At 42.9% G+C, this 16,222-nt stretch overlaps 2 long non-coding RNA genes across 2 annotated transcripts; both read left to right on the plus strand.

Annotated features, from left to right (window-relative positions):
- The first annotated feature begins 889 nt into the window (after window positions 1–889).
- On the plus strand, window positions 890–3,447 carry LOC138548740 (uncharacterized). The gene is made up of 2 exons (XR_011292540.1): window positions 890–2,621; window positions 3,001–3,447. It is a non-coding gene; the product is annotated as an uncharacterized lncRNA (long non-coding RNA).
- Window positions 3,448–5,887: 2,440 nt separating this feature from the next.
- LOC138548751 (uncharacterized) lies at window positions 5,888–8,445 on the plus strand. The gene is made up of 2 exons (XR_011292551.1): window positions 5,888–7,619; window positions 7,999–8,445. It is a non-coding gene; the product is annotated as an uncharacterized lncRNA (long non-coding RNA).
- The last annotated feature ends 7,777 nt before the right edge of the window (window positions 8,446–16,222 follow it).

Here is a 16,222-nt window from a genome sequence, read left to right on the forward strand (position 1 = left end):
ATTGTTTGCATATCAGCCTTTGCCCTGCCACTAATATCAGAAGCCCGTCCCAAATTGCTAGACCACAGAGCCTATAAATCCATGTGGTTACTTGTGTTCCAGTGCAGATGGCACACGGCCTAGCAATTGAGATTGAACTGCACCTTTTGGCGGCAGCACCAAATGTCATTTGCTAATGGCTTTCCCCTTCTCTAATGGCACAGACATACTACAGAATTATGTATTCTCTGAAAGACACAGGAAACCCCGGTGTGTCAATTTGGTGTACTCCGGACTGGTGGTATTTTCCAGGCCATGGCAGAAACAGATACCATCTCCTTCACGGAGGCACAAATAACAGAACTTATTCAAGGTCCATCATTCTAGTAACGCTTGATATTGAAGCGCTTTATACAAATATCCCTCAGGATAGAGCGGTGGAGAGCCTGCGCATAATGCTAGATCGGCGCATACAACCACATTTGGTTCCCACAGAATTCCTATGTAAAGCAGCAGAGCTAGTCCTTAAGAACAGTTTTTTTAAATTCAAGGAGGAATTCTTTTTGCAATGTAAAGGGACAGCGATGGGGTGCACTTTTGCACCAAATCTTGCCATTATTTTCATGGCACTCTTGGAGGAAGAAAAAATCCTGTCAGCATTTAACCCATTTAGGGGCCAAATCAAGGTGTACCGTCGATACATCGACGATATACTTATGATTTGGGAAGGCTCATCAACATCATTGACTTTATTTGTTCAATGGCTTAATGCGGTAGACTTAGATATTCATTTCACTTTTGAATATTCAGTATCTAGAATTCCTTTCTTGGATTTGTCTATTTTTTTCAAAGAAGGGTATCTCTGCACAGAATTACATAGAAAACCCACAGAGAGAAATACCACGTTGAAATATGAGAGCCAACATCCAGCCAGTTTACTTTGTAACTTACCATATGGGATGTTCTTACGGCTACGCCGTAACTGCACAGATATCGCAGATTTTGTCAAACATGCAGCAATTTTGGAAAAAAGACTATTGGAACGGGGATATCCAAAGAAACTTATAAAAAAATCCAAAAAGAGAGCTCGATATATCAACAGAGACCTCTTATTGACACCCAAGCGAGACATTGAAAAGAAAGATGAATTAGTATGTGTCTCAACTTTTTGTCAACACAGTAATGCTATTAGAGGGATCATCTTAAAAAACTGGCGAATTCTTAATACATCAGGAACATCTATACCCAGACCTCTATTTGCTTTCAAAAAAAGTAAAAATTTGAAGCAAAAGATTACTCGTGCCAGTAGAACTTTTCCTAAAGTGCATACAATCCGCGATACCAATTCTAACCCAGTGGTGGGACACTATCCCTGCACTTCATGTGTTGCTTGTAAGTTTTCCAAAAAAACTACGTCATTTGATTCACAGACCAGAAAGTGGACCCTTCGTACCTTTACCACTTGTAAAAGTAAGAATGTCATTTATGCCATTCGTTGCCCATGCCAGTTGTTTTATGTAGGCAAAACAACCAGAGAAGTGAGTACCCGTATTAACGAACATCGTTCAAAGATCAGAACTCGAAACCTCAATGCCCCAATGGTAATCCATTTTGTCGAGATGGGCCATACGGCTGATCAGATGGAATGGTTTTGCATAGAAAAAGTATATGCACAAAACCAACCCCAACTATTAAAAAATTTAGATTACAAGGAACAAATGTGGATATTTAATCTAAAAACATTAACATTGGGCCTTAATACCATGGAACCATGGAATTCGAGTAACTAAATACTACCTGTCATAACATTTTATATATGTCGGGTAGTACACTGGTATACTGCCTAATCACGTGCGTCTTTCATCTGAGAGGGTACGGCCATTTAGAACGTAGGCCAGTTCAGTTTGTGGTCACGTGGTTAATTACGTGATCACATGATGTTTTTCACGCATATATCAATACCCTTGAAACGGTGATACTGTGTTGCACGCCACTTTCAATCGGACCCAGCTGGGATACGGGTGACTAGCTACTGTGAGAACTGGCGAGTTCTTTCGCTTAAGGTAAACATTCTGTCCTGTGGGGGCCTTTCGAATCACGGCGGTTTTCCAAATCGCTTCTTGCCTTTATTGTTTAGAGAAGGGAGCCCTACATCCTTGGCTTTCCGTTAAACCCCATCCGAGTCAAGCAATCTGGAGTCGGAAATATTGAGCAATATTCAAATGCAACCCCTCCCCCCCTACCTTTTTGAAATTCTCTAAATAGTAAGCTTTTCAGCAAGCCGTATTTGTTTAGTCACAATTGTGGTATTAATTCATCAATTTATTTTCAATTGGAAGTAATTCACTTTGGGTGTAGCCAATAATATAATTGTAAGAACAATCGGTCTCTCACATACTCAAACTCTTGTGTTGTGTTTAGGCCCATATAACATCAGGTGCAGCCAACCCTGGATCCGGGGAGTCACCTTCAAATTTATGACCGCTGGTTGAACGAGCGTTTGGACATTCTCGAGAAGAACGTTGGCGTCCATACACTTCGCTATCTGCAGGAACTTCTACGGAGAAGCTATTGTTTAATATAAGTGAACACAGCGTACAATTTAAGGAAGAGACGCACAGCCTTCCATTGCATGAATGAAGGTTAGTTAATATTCTTTAGGTTTATCTTAAGTATGTGACTCTCGTGTCCTGTCCGTGGGCCGCTGTAGTGGAGGATCGACATATTGACCTTGTGATATTTATGTGTACATTTGTATATCTGTAGCATTGATTCTGTCTATGGCCTGGCTCTTATCTGCCTCTCGGAGACACCAATACAAGAGGGTAGCACTACTTTCTGCCAGACACCTCAGGTCCATCCTGGAACTTCTCCCGGGTTGGTAGCAGGCTCTTGTATATTATTACCTATTGTTCCACTATAGATATTTTTATTATGGATGTTATATGTTTTTTGTCCAAGTACAAGGGCTTCACACATTGATATGTATTATCTGTGATTTTCTTTCTTTCTTGATGTTAGAATATACTTTTGTTACTCCTGATGAAGACGTCACTACACTAAAGTATATACGTCGAAACCGGTCGAGTTTGGACTAAGATGAGGTCGTGGTTAGAAAACTCTGGGACCCATCTTAATTGCCTAGGCCACTGATGTCATCTGCTGTGGCCCGTCAAATTGATTTCATGTTCTTTTTATAAATCTTTCAGATGAATTAATTATGATGAATTTTCTTATAGATTTTATGTCGTACATTGATTGGTGTTTAGTATGAATGGTTTGTCTAAATGGATGGATGAGGTTGTATGCTTGGATGATTGAATAAGATGATTTTTATTATATAGATGTGTCTTTTTTAATAAAAGTTGTTTCCTGCTATGTAAATTGTTATTACAAGTGCAGATTTAATCATGATTTGTTTGATATATTAAATTAGTATCAGGTTTAATAAAATCCTTGATACCGTTATTTTTGAATTGTTTCCTTTGGATGTCTTTCCGCTATCTAAATCTTAATTAATACTCCAATCCAAAGCGTGGGGTTTCCTGTGTCTTTCAGAGAATACATATTTCCAGCCCTTGGCTGTACAGGTTATATATATACTTTTTAACACTGTAATGTTTTTTCCTATTTAGGATAATTTAACTTTTTTCACATTTATTGCACTGGGTGTGTCAATTTGGTGTACTCCGGACTGGTGGTATTTTCCAGGCCATGGCAGAAACAGATACCATCTCCTTCACGGAGGCACAAATAACAGAACTTATTCAAGGTCCATCATTTTTTGAAAATTTACAATTACCAACATCAAATCAAGGCGCCACGGGAGATGCTCTTCTGAATTTAAAGAAGAAGCAATTCCGCACAGAAATGCACGGTCATATACTTAAGGAATATTTGAGATCTAGTATTATTCCACAAGGCCTGCAGGTTAAAATTATCCCATGTCTTTTCCTGGATGACAACGATTATAAAGTGGCTTTTAGTCAAGTTGCTACCAAATGTAGCCGTGATTTGTTAGTATTAACCATAACCACGGCCCAAAGAGTCAGTGGGAAGATACAAGAAACGCTGTCGGAACAAGAAAAATCTTTTTTGACCAACACTTTGATTGTGGAATCTAAACAAAAGCTTGAACAGATAGAAAAATCTTTTCAGGAATTTAAGAAGCTTACTATTGAAAAAAAGACCAATAAACTTAAAAAGGACATTTCATTATTTAAGAAAGAATTGGTGTATCCCTATCTAGCGGAAGATTTTAACCCTCAGACGGTTTGGAAAACTAACACTAATTGGAATATGGGACCCAATAATACAAATAAAAAAAGATGGGTGACATTTTCAGACACTTCCTCTAGTAATTCATGTAATGAGGAATTGAACAATCATGCCTCGGGCAATCACCCTTTTCGAGCAAGGGGCGGCCGAAGAGGCCGCAGAAACATCCCCCAAGGTCAAATGACACACAATATGCCGATGCAGAACGCCCCGGGACAAGGGATGATGCACCGGGACTTTCAGACCCGGAATCGAGCATACAGGTGGTAAATGAAACAATGCCAATTTTTAATTTATCCTCCCGTATATTAACACCTGCGGAAACATCAATTCTTAAATGTGGTCTATCTTTTGTTCCGACTCAAAATCCAAGTGCAATGTCTATCATGAGTGAAGTAAAAGGTTTTTTGCGTAAATTAAGGCTAAAGCTTTTCTTTTCGAATAATGTGACCTCTAGGGAATCCAACATCTCAGGCTTCTCTAAACCTTCCACCTTTACCCCCAACTCTAATGATTTGCCTCCAGAGGTCTTGATCTTTGAAAAATTAGTTCTCAAAGAAATAGAGAAAGTTATTGGCCATCCAAGAAATCGACAAGGACCCAATCTGACGCTTTCTGAGTTCGAGGCTATCGAGAGATTAGCCTCGGACCAATCAATAGTTATTAAGGCTGCAGATAAGGGTGGTGGGATAGTTGTTTGGGATGCTGATTGTTATGATCAAGAAGCTCTGAGACTTCTACACATTCCTGGGCACTATTCCAAATTGGTGAAAGATCCATCAGAAATGATTAAGCTAAAGGTACTCAAACTCACTGAAGAAGGAAACCAATCGGGTTTCCTTTCCACTAAAGAGGCTGAATTTATCAACCTGTCGGAAGATCGCATACCTTTATTTTACATTATGCCTAAAATACATAAAGATACTGAGAACCCCCCAGGACGACCTATAGTCTCGGGTTGTGGTTCACTACTGGAACCCCTTTCGAAATACATTGATTTCTTTATTAAACCACTGGCGATGGCCACGCCCACATTTCTTCTTGACTCGAGAGACGTCATCAACCTCGTTGAAACAAAAGCATTTGATCCCAGTACTCAAATTCTAGTAACGCTTGATATTGAAGCGCTTTATACAAATATCCCTCAGGATAGAGCGGTGGAGAGCCTGCGCATAATGCTAGATCGGCGCATACAACCACATTTGGTTCCCACAGAATTCCTATGTAAAGCAGCAGAGCTAGTCCTTAAGAACAGTTTTTTTAAATTCAAGGAGGAATTCTTTTTGCAATGTAAAGGGACAGCGATGGGGTGCACTTTTGCACCAAATCTTGCCATTATTTTCATGGCACTCTTGGAGGAAGAAAAAATCCTGTCAGCATTTAACCCATTTAGGGGCCAAATCAAGGTGTACCGTCGATACATCGACGATATACTTATGATTTGGGAAGGCTCATCAACATCATTGACTTTATTTGTTCAATGGCTTAATGCGGTAGACTTAGATATTCATTTCACTTTTGAATATTCAGTATCTAGAATTCCTTTCTTGGATTTGTCTATTTTTTTCAAAGAAGGGTATCTCTGCACAGAATTACATAGAAAACCCACAGAGAGAAATACCACGTTGAAATATGAGAGCCAACATCCAGCCAGTTTACTTTGTAACTTACCATATGGGATGTTCTTACGGCTACGCCGTAACTGCACAGATATCGCAGATTTTGTCAAACATGCAGCAATTTTGGAAAAAAGACTATTGGAACGGGGATATCCAAAGAAACTTATAAAAAAATCCAAAAAGAGAGCTCGATATATCAACAGAGACCTCTTATTGACACCCAAGCGAGACATTGAAAAGAAAGATGAATTAGTATGTGTCTCAACTTTTTGTCAACACAGTAATGCTATTAGAGGGATCATCTTAAAAAACTGGCGAATTCTTAATACATCAGGAACATCTATACCCAGACCTCTATTTGCTTTCAAAAAAAGTAAAAATTTGAAGCAAAAGATTACTCGTGCCAGTAGAACTTTTCCTAAAGTGCATACAATCCGCGATACCAATTCTAACCCAGTGGTGGGACACTATCCCTGCACTTCATGTGTTGCTTGTAAGTTTTCCAAAAAAACTACGTCATTTGATTCACAGACCAGAAAGTGGACCCTTCGTACCTTTACCACTTGTAAAAGTAAGAATGTCATTTATGCCATTCGTTGCCCATGCCAGTTGTTTTATGTAGGCAAAACAACCAGAGAAGTGAGTACCCGTATTAACGAACATCGTTCAAAGATCAGAACTCGAAACCTCAATGCCCCAATGGTAATCCATTTTGTCGAGATGGGCCATACGGCTGATCAGATGGAATGGTTTTGCATAGAAAAAGTATATGCACAAAACCAACCCCAACTATTAAAAAATTTAGATTACAAGGAACAAATGTGGATATTTAATCTAAAAACATTAACATTGGGCCTTAATACCATGGAACCATGGAATTCGAGTAACTAAATACTACCTGTCATAACATTTTATATATGTCGGGTAGTACACTGGTATACTGCCTAATCACGTGCGTCTTTCATCTGAGAGGGTACGGCCATTTAGAACGTAGGCCAGTTCAGTTTGTGGTCACGTGGTTAATTACGTGATCACATGATGTTTTTCACGCATATATCAATACCCTTGAAACGGTGATACTGTGTTGCACGCCACTTTCAATCGGACCCAGCTGGGATACGGGTGACTAGCTACTGTGAGAACTGGCGAGTTCTTTCGCTTAAGGTAAACATTCTGTCCTGTGGGGGCCTTTCGAATCACGGCGGTTTTCCAAATCGCTTCTTGCCTTTATTGTTTAGAGAAGGGAGCCCTACATCCTTGGCTTTCCGTTAAACCCCATCCGAGTCAAGCAATCTGGAGTCGGAAATATTGAGCAATATTCAAATGCAACCCCTCCCCCCCTACCTTTTTGAAATTCTCTAAATAGTAAGCTTTTCAGCAAGCCGTATTTGTTTAGTCACAATTGTGGTATTAATTCATCAATTTATTTTCAATTGGAAGTAATTCACTTTGGGTGTAGCCAATAATATAATTGTAAGAACAATCGGTCTCTCACATACTCAAACTCTTGTGTTGTGTTTAGGCCCATATAACATCAGGTGCAGCCAACCCTGGATCCGGGGAGTCACCTTCAAATTTATGACCGCTGGTTGAACGAGCGTTTGGACATTCTCGAGAAGAACGTTGGCGTCCATACACTTCGCTATCTGCAGGAACTTCTACGGAGAAGCTATTGTTTAATATAAGTGAACACAGCGTACAATTTAAGGAAGAGACGCACAGCCTTCCATTGCATGAATGAAGGTTAGTTAATATTCTTTAGGTTTATCTTAAGTATGTGACTCTCGTGTCCTGTCCGTGGGCCGCTGTAGTGGAGGATCGACATATTGACCTTGTGATATTTATGTGTACATTTGTATATCTGTAGCATTGATTCTGTCTATGGCCTGGCTCTTATCTGCCTCTCGGAGACACCAATACAAGAGGGTAGCACTACTTTCTGCCAGACACCTCAGGTCCATCCTGGAACTTTTCCCGGGTTGGTAGCAGGCTCTTGTATATTATTACCTATTGTTCCACTATAGATATTTTTATTATGGATGTTATATGTTTTTTGTCCAAGTACAAGGGCTTCACACATTGATATGTATTATCTGTGATTTTCTTTCTTTCTTGATGTTAGAATATACTTTTGTTACTCCTGATGAAGACGTCACTACACTAAAGTATATACGTCGAAACCGGTCGAGTTTGGACTAAGATGAGGTCGTGGTTAGAAAACTCTGGGACCCATCTTAATTGCCTAGGCCACTGATGTCATCTGCTGTGGCCCGTCAAATTGATTTCATGTTCTTTTTATAAATCTTTCAGATGAATTAATTATGATGAATTTTCTTATAGATTTTATGTCGTACATTGATTGGTGTTTAGTATGAATGGTTTGTCTAAATGGATGGATGAGGTTGTATGCTTGGATGATTGAATAAGATGATTTTTATTATATAGATGTGTCTTTTTTAATAAAAGTTGTTTCCTGCTATGTAAATTGTTATTACAAGTGCAGATTTAATCATGATTTGTTTGATATATTAAATTAGTATCAGGTTTAATAAAATCCTTGATACCGTTATTTTTGAATTGTTTCCTTTGGATGTCTTTCCGCTATCTAAATACTACAGAATTATGGCATGGAATGTTGCGCAGAGCAACGGTAGTGGTAATGTTTCATTTAAAGCCTTGCATCTATCACTTTTTGATTTTACCACACTCTCCCCTCCAGAATTAAATGTGTGTTACTACCAACCTTATCTTTTCACTTGTATTCAAGTAGTTAATGCAGCAGAATATATACTTTGAATGTAATTTGTAAGGGCCACCAGTCAGTTGACGCACCTTCTGCAGAAATCTGAGTTCAAGCAACTTTACCTGTCATTTATATTGTTTGATATAATTAACCATTTTATTAAGCATGATGGGAAAAACCACTATGTTCCCACAAAACATAAACATACTTTAAATTACAGAAACCCAAATTGTGATTTTTGGTTTGAGAATTTAGTTGTAGGCAGCCTGCTTGAATACATGTGCTACCTCACTTAGGGCCTCATTACACGGTAGGCGGTAAGGGTTTACCGGTACCGGTAAGGGCACTGGTACCGGTAAACCCTTACCACCTTACTACGAGTTCCCTTTACGGGACCCGACCTTAACGGCTGGTTTTACTAGCCGTTAAAGTAGGGTGCCGCAAAAGGACCTTGGTGCTAATTACGGTACCGGAACTTGCGGTACCGTAATTAGCGCCTTCCCCATTCCCATTATGCCCTATGGGGGCAAAAATGGCAATGGGGAAGTGCCTTGGTGAATGGGGAATTACCGCCCCCGCTCACCTTGGAGTAGGGCGGTAATTCCGCCATCCACCAAGGCAGACACAGTAAAATACCGGTGGCAACCATGGCGCTAATAGCGCCATGGTTACCGCCTACCATGTAATGAGGCCTTTAGAGTGTTAATGGCCCTCCATCTCCCTGGGAATTTGCACTTTCATGGCTGCGGGGCATAAATCACTGTCTAGAGCAAGAAAACAAATCCTGGCCAAGCCGCCTGCAATTCAGCCTCTCAGAATGATGTCTCTGAGGTAGCTGCTGAATCTTTAGAGTGACATCCACCCCCCCACTCCCTTGGTTACCAGTGGTGTATAACACCACTGACGTGGCCTACTTTCTAGGGGGGGCAGGGCTGGCTCTGGAAGGGTCTGGCCCCCTGCTGGAGCGGGACCTGTACCCTCGATGCAGGGATGAGTATGATGGCCCACCAATGCCTCTTCAGGGTTACATGGAACACCCAATGGACCCATATTACAATGAACTGCAGGAGCATGAACCGGAGTATTCAACCTACTCAGACGAATACATTAACCTGATGCCTGGAAACCAGGAGGTGGAAGAAGCCGTGAGAGTGAAAATCAACCTGGGAGGCAACCATCACTGCTTCCTGATAGACACAGGGGCCACCGTTAATATGATGGGCGAGCAGGAATCTTTACAAACAACAGATAAATACATTCTCTCCAGATTGACGGCGAGAATATTCCAGTGGGGCGCGAGCATATCACAATCAAAGTAGTAATGGGTGGAAAGTTTTGAATTAATCTGAACCACTGGTAATGCTCTGGGCAACCTTCCACAACACTGTTTTTTAGCCCATCTGCACCATTGGAAAAGGCGTCCAGCCATATGCAAATCAGTCAGGTACTGCCACCAATGGGAGCAGCCCTGCCCAAACTGCTAGGCCAGGACCCCTCTGCACGGAAACACAAACAAACCCAGACATGGTCTGGAGGCTTTGCCTGACTAATTCCAGGTGAATTCAAAACCTTCCAGCCATCACCTCTTTTGTTTTGCTGTAGTCACCCTGAGTGGGACAGGTATGCCTAGATGTGGGTACCTGGTCCTTGCTTAGCCTAGAGACCAAAGCTACTCCTCATTGATGAGACCCAATGAGGCTGAGATGTTTGGGGATTCTTGTGCTCTCATGCAGAAGGGATGTGATCAAGCAGTTCAGGGTAGACTGCCCCTTCTGGGGTGGGACCAAGCATGATTTGCAGATGGTCTTTCCCCTTTTGTAATAGTCTTTCCCCTTTTGTAATAATTTGGCAGGCAAAGAACGATGATCTGGAGGGTTGCCCAGAGCAATGCCAGAAGTTAAGATTAATTAAAAACCTTCCAGCCATCACCTCCTTGTTTTTGCGTGAGCAAACCACTACAATCTATTGGACAAGTTCTGCTCTCCCTTAAGCACAAAATAGAGTCAACAAAAGCCACCATCATGTGGTTTGCAGCCCCACCAGTGGACGGTGTCTTATCAGCTACAAGACGCTCAAGCAACTCAGACCTCATTGATTTACACTACCAGGACACTGATTGTATTGTATTGTAGTGTATTGGTTTATTTATATAGCGCCTATACACATAAAAGTGTTTCAAAGTGCTCAAGGAGAGTGGGAAGAAGGGGAAAAACAACAGTCGCTCAGAGCCCTTGAAATACTGAGACGATAATAGTCTGCACAGGAACAGTAATTGTGTAAAATACATTTAACTGTTGAGACACAGCAAATAGGCCTAACAGCGATTCTGCAGATTTACCAGTGCAATTAGGGGAGAAGACAAGGGATAACAGACAAGGAAGATCATCAGGCACATTACATTTGAGTCGTGCAAGTGCATATAAGGTCACAGTGGGAGGTCCAAGTGCACTCAATCGGTGGAGACTAGGGTAGGTGCAGAGAGAGCCACTCTCTTGGGTTATTCTAAGTGCAATGAAGGCGGGTATGGGTAGGTCCCTGAGGCAAGTGCAAGAGTGAACTGGCAGGTGTGCCCAGGGCTGGTGAGACTCTGAGGTACATCAGGGGGCCAGTCAGCAAGCTGTGAGGAAGAAGGAGGGAGAGATGGAGAGAGCAGAGGGCTAGGTTAGCAGGCTAGAGGGAGAGCGAAGAAAGGGGAGAAGAGGAAGGTCTTGAGGAGTTTCCAGAACTCAAGAAGGTCAGGCTCAAGACTGAGGGCGGCAGGTAGGCTATTCCAGAGCGAGGCACCTTCTGAGGATAAGGATCTCCCAACAAATCTCTGCTTGGAGAACCACCGCCTCACTCGCAGAAGGTTGGCGGTAGATGATTGGAGGGCTCGTGAGGGACAGTATTTAGGTAGGTAGCTTGCAGGTAGGTAGGTCCCAGGCCCCAGAAAGCCTTGTGGACAATGCAGAGGGTCTTGAACTTGATCCTTGCAGCCACGGGGAGCCAGTGAAGCGATTTCAGCGCCGGAGAGATGCAGTCCCTGGGCTTGAGGCCAAGGATAAGTCTTGCAGTTCTGTTCTGGATGAGTTGAAGAGGGCGCAGGGCAGAAGAAGGGAGGTTGAGGAACAGGCTGTGTCAATAGTTCAGCCTAGAGAGAACCAAGGCTCCGGAGACAGTGAGCCACTGGGCGGAAGTCAGAAAAGGAAGAGTACCTCTGAGGAGGTGTAGCTGATAGTTAGACTTTTTAGAGATGTCAGAAATGTGAGCGGTGAAGGAGAGAGTGGAGTTGAAGATGACCCAGAGGGTTTAGTATAGTGCACCACATGGTCACAGGGAGGAGTGGAAACCATATACAAAATGTTGGTTGAGCCGCTCTCAAAGAAAACAATCACAATTAAATTCCCAGAACTATTCCATGTGCATGGGAAAGGAGTGGCTGCCAAACTACACATTAACAAATCAGTAAAGCCTGTTCCCCAGCAACCCAGGAGAGCCGAGTTCGATCTACAACAGGCAGTCTCACAAGAGATCCATCAACTGTTACAAAATGACATTATAGAACGGGCAGCGGGCCCAACTCCACTTTGGTAATCGTCCCCAAAGAAGGGGGGTGCATAAGACTGTGCATCGACATGAGTGCTGCCAATCCCGCCATCCAGCGAGAGAGACCCACCCTGGTGCCAACATTGAGGACATGATTGTCCAACTGAATAAAGCTACAACATTCTCTAAGCTTGACCTCAACCAAGTGTACCATCAGGTGGAGCTGCATCCCACCTCCAGGCTAATAACCACATTCTCGACAAATGAGGGGCTATTCCGATATAAACACTTACATTTCAGGATCCTCTGCAGCAGTAATATTTCAGGATGCCATCCGCCAGGTCATCGTTCCTATACGGTCAGTGTTTAACTACAGCAATTACATTCTATGTCTACGGCAGTGCAACCAGCAGCGGGTCTGGCACTCAACTTCGAAAAATACAACATCAACAGGAATAAGCTGAGATTTTTCAACATGTCTTTTTCGGATGCAGGAATGATCCCTGATCCTGACAAAGTCAGCACACCTGGCGGCCCCCACACAGACATCAGATGTCTGATCAATCATCGGCATGACATGCAATTGTGCCAGGTACCTCCCACACTTTGCTACGCAAACAGAACCACTGCAGCTCCTCCTGCAGAAGGACTCCATATTCCAGTGGACAGACAAATACCTGAGAGCCTTTGACAACATCAAAGGCGTACATCCTGAAGCAAAACAGCCAGCTTACTTTGACCCGACTTGGCACGCTGAGATCATTGTGGATGCAAGCATGGTAGCGTTAGGGGCTATACTAGCCCAAACCAACGAGGAAGACTCACCACCCAGACACATTGTAGCCTATGCCAGCAGGGCTCTGTTATCCACTGAAAGTGCATGCTCCCAGGCAGAGAAAGAGACCATTGCAGCTGTCTGGGTGTGCAAACATTTCCACAACTTTATTTTAGGGAAGGAGTTCACTTTGATTATGGATCATCAAGCTTTGCTGTCCTTATTTGGCAACCCATGAACCGAGATGCCGCCAAGAATTGAAAGGTGGGGGATCTGCCTGCAGGACTATGACTACACTAGTATCCTCCCGCCGGGTGGGGATCACAACCCTGCTGAATACATCTCTCGACGCCCGGGGGTTAAGGGGTGGTGATCAGTTAACAGCAAGGAAAGGATATGCCAAGTACATCAGGTATGTCACAGACAATGCAATGTCCTAAAGCATTCCTGCCGGATATGGTTGCACAGGAGTCTCTCTGAGATCCATCAGTTACAATGGCTGTACAGCTAAAACACCACAAAAAATGGAGAGACTATCAGAGACAATTTCAGTTCCATCCAAAGACAAATAAGGCAGAGATGGGAAGACTTGCAAAGATACACACAGAGTTAGCGGTCATGGACCAGAGAGTCCTACTCGGGGGCTGCAGACTCATTTTCCCAACGACACTAAGAAGATCAGTCATACACACAGCTCATGAAGTTCACAGAGGTGCAGAAAAAACCAACAAATTAATGTGCTGACATGTGTGGTTCACATACATGGATGCCCTTGTGGAGGACATGGTACTCCACTGTCTACCATGTCAGTTCACAGCCAGGGCTGACCCCCATTAACACTACAGCACAAAGAGATCCCAGAGAAGCTGTGGCACAGGCTGGCTATAAACCTTTACGGACCAAAGGAAGGAGGGGAATATCTATTTGTGATGATGGATGAATTTTTGAGGTTCCGAATAGTCGAGAGAACATCTGCAAAAGCGTTTCCGCAAGCGGCAGCAGTCATGGAAGAAATACTCAGTGAATGGGGAATCCCACACCCAGTCAAATCCAATAATGGGTCACCATTCAATTGGCATGAATTAGCAAAGTTCACCAGACACACGTGGTTCACTCACCATAAAATCACACCACTGTGGTCCCAGGCCAATGGGATTCAGAACGATTCAGCGAGCACACATTGAAGTCACGTCAGGTTCTAAGCGGGATGCTAAGAGACTACAGAAATATGCCACATGAGGCTACATGGAAAGCACCGGCCGAAATCATGATGGCATATCAAGTTAACACCAGACTCATCAAAATACTGACAGATTGCGGCGACAAGGATGCTGAAGTGAAAGATAGAGATGCGACAAGGAAATACTGAGCGCAGGAAGAAGCTTATCGCAGCAGAGGAGTGAGACCAAAGGAATTTAAACCAGGGGACGAAGTGTTCATAAGACAACGGGTACAGAGTAAAACAGACCCAAGATATGCAACAACCCCATTGAACGTAATAACTGTAAAAGGGTCCATGGTGACTGCAAAGAGCAAGGGTTATGAACCGACAAGAAATGCTTTATAATTCAAGTACATGGTTAGGAAGAGGGCAGAGGACTCGGAAGCCGACGAATATATAACTGACAGAAAAGATCCACCAGAGGACCTGTGGGGACATACCGAAGAGACTGGAGAGACTCCTCCATGAGAAGAATCAAATCCAGAAGTGATACCTCAGAGCAATGAGAGAAGCGGACCCCAGAGAGTGATCAGGAGACCGTTGTGCTTGCTGGAAGAAGGCTAAGTCGACCAAAGGACATTTGTGAGAGGGTGATGTTACAGGGTAAAGAGGACACTGCCCCTTTAATGTGCCAGGACTGGCACAGGGAGAGACCACATGATGGGAGGGCCACATGGGGGAAAGGGAGGAGAAAGGAAAAGTGCACCAGTACAATATTGAGAAGGAGAAAGCGAGGAGGTAATAAAGTAAAGGTGGACATTGTGTGGGTGTCATCCAATACTTGTGTAGGCCCACAAAGGAGCGTCAGGGTGGGTTTCCAAATCCACTTAAGAGGCCAAGCATCCCTTATGAAGACATTCTCCCACTACCAACCATCAAGTGTGCTTCCATCCAGCAGCAATGCACCAGTCACATTCTCCTTACCCTCAATCGATCTCGAGGACTCTCTACCCAAATACCTGTCCACAGACGAAGACCACCTGGTCCTCATAAAACAGAGGCAAGCCTAACTAGCACCGGTATGAGACCAGCAACGCAACCTCAACCAACATACACCTTCTGAGAGCAACCTCAACCCAAGTTAAGCCTATCACTAAAATTATACAAACAAATCAAGACGCCATATGCTAACCGCCAATAAATGATTATTGCAAAATTGGACTATTTCGGGTCGGACTCCATGCAACCTCAAAGAAATTGAACAAATACATCTGCAAACATGCAACAGACCACTCTAATCATCTACCCAGATGGTGCCCAATCATCTCTCTCCTGCATGGCGTCCAGCACATTCTCTCGCCCCGATTAAATGTGCCACTCTTTTGTCTACTGCCCTCTTTGTCACAACAAATAGTCTCTGCTCTAAAATCCCCAAACTCCTTCCATCTCACATAGAGACACAAATCCCCCACACAGCAATCATACACACATCTGATGCAGCATCAACATCAATTGAGCTATCACCAAGCTCTGTCACCCCATCCCACATCAACAACAAGTCCTGTAATGTTTACCTAGATTCTGGGCTCTACCCCCAAAATGCCAATGTATTACCACCAAACCCATCGGACCAGAGCGGCACTCTGGATTTAGGTTCTTATGGCGTGTACCCATCAGAATGACAGCTCTCGCAACTCCCTCACCATTTATACCACAAACAACTCCCTCCCACTTTTCTTACAGGGCCAATCACAGTGAGGCCTCTAGGAATAGCAGAAGGGAGTTATTCAAGACCACTTGACTTTACTTTACATTACATAATGGGTGAAATAATATCAGTGTCTGGGCATCAGTCAAATCTCAGCTTTTTGCCATATAACTAGCAAAATCACTATTTTAAGGTAGGCAATGAGGCTTTATATTATGTAAATCCAAAGGTGGGTAAGAACCACAGCGGAGCACTGGCAAATCCTATAGGTTTGGTGTTTGTAAATGTTTGTTGCATTGTATTTATTTCATATGTATCCATTTGGATGTATTAAGAAATCTTGACACAGCGCTGTCAAATTGAATACAATAATCAGTAACAAAAACATGATAAACATAGGCCACTCAACATGAAGTTGTATGTTAATGTTTAT

The sequence above is a fragment of the Ambystoma mexicanum genome, chromosome 1q (genome assembly GCF_040938575.1).
Source record: "Ambystoma mexicanum isolate Mex_15411 chromosome 1q, UKY_AmexF1_1, whole genome shotgun sequence".
NCBI lineage: Eukaryota > Metazoa > Chordata > Amphibia > Caudata > Ambystomatidae > Ambystoma > Ambystoma mexicanum.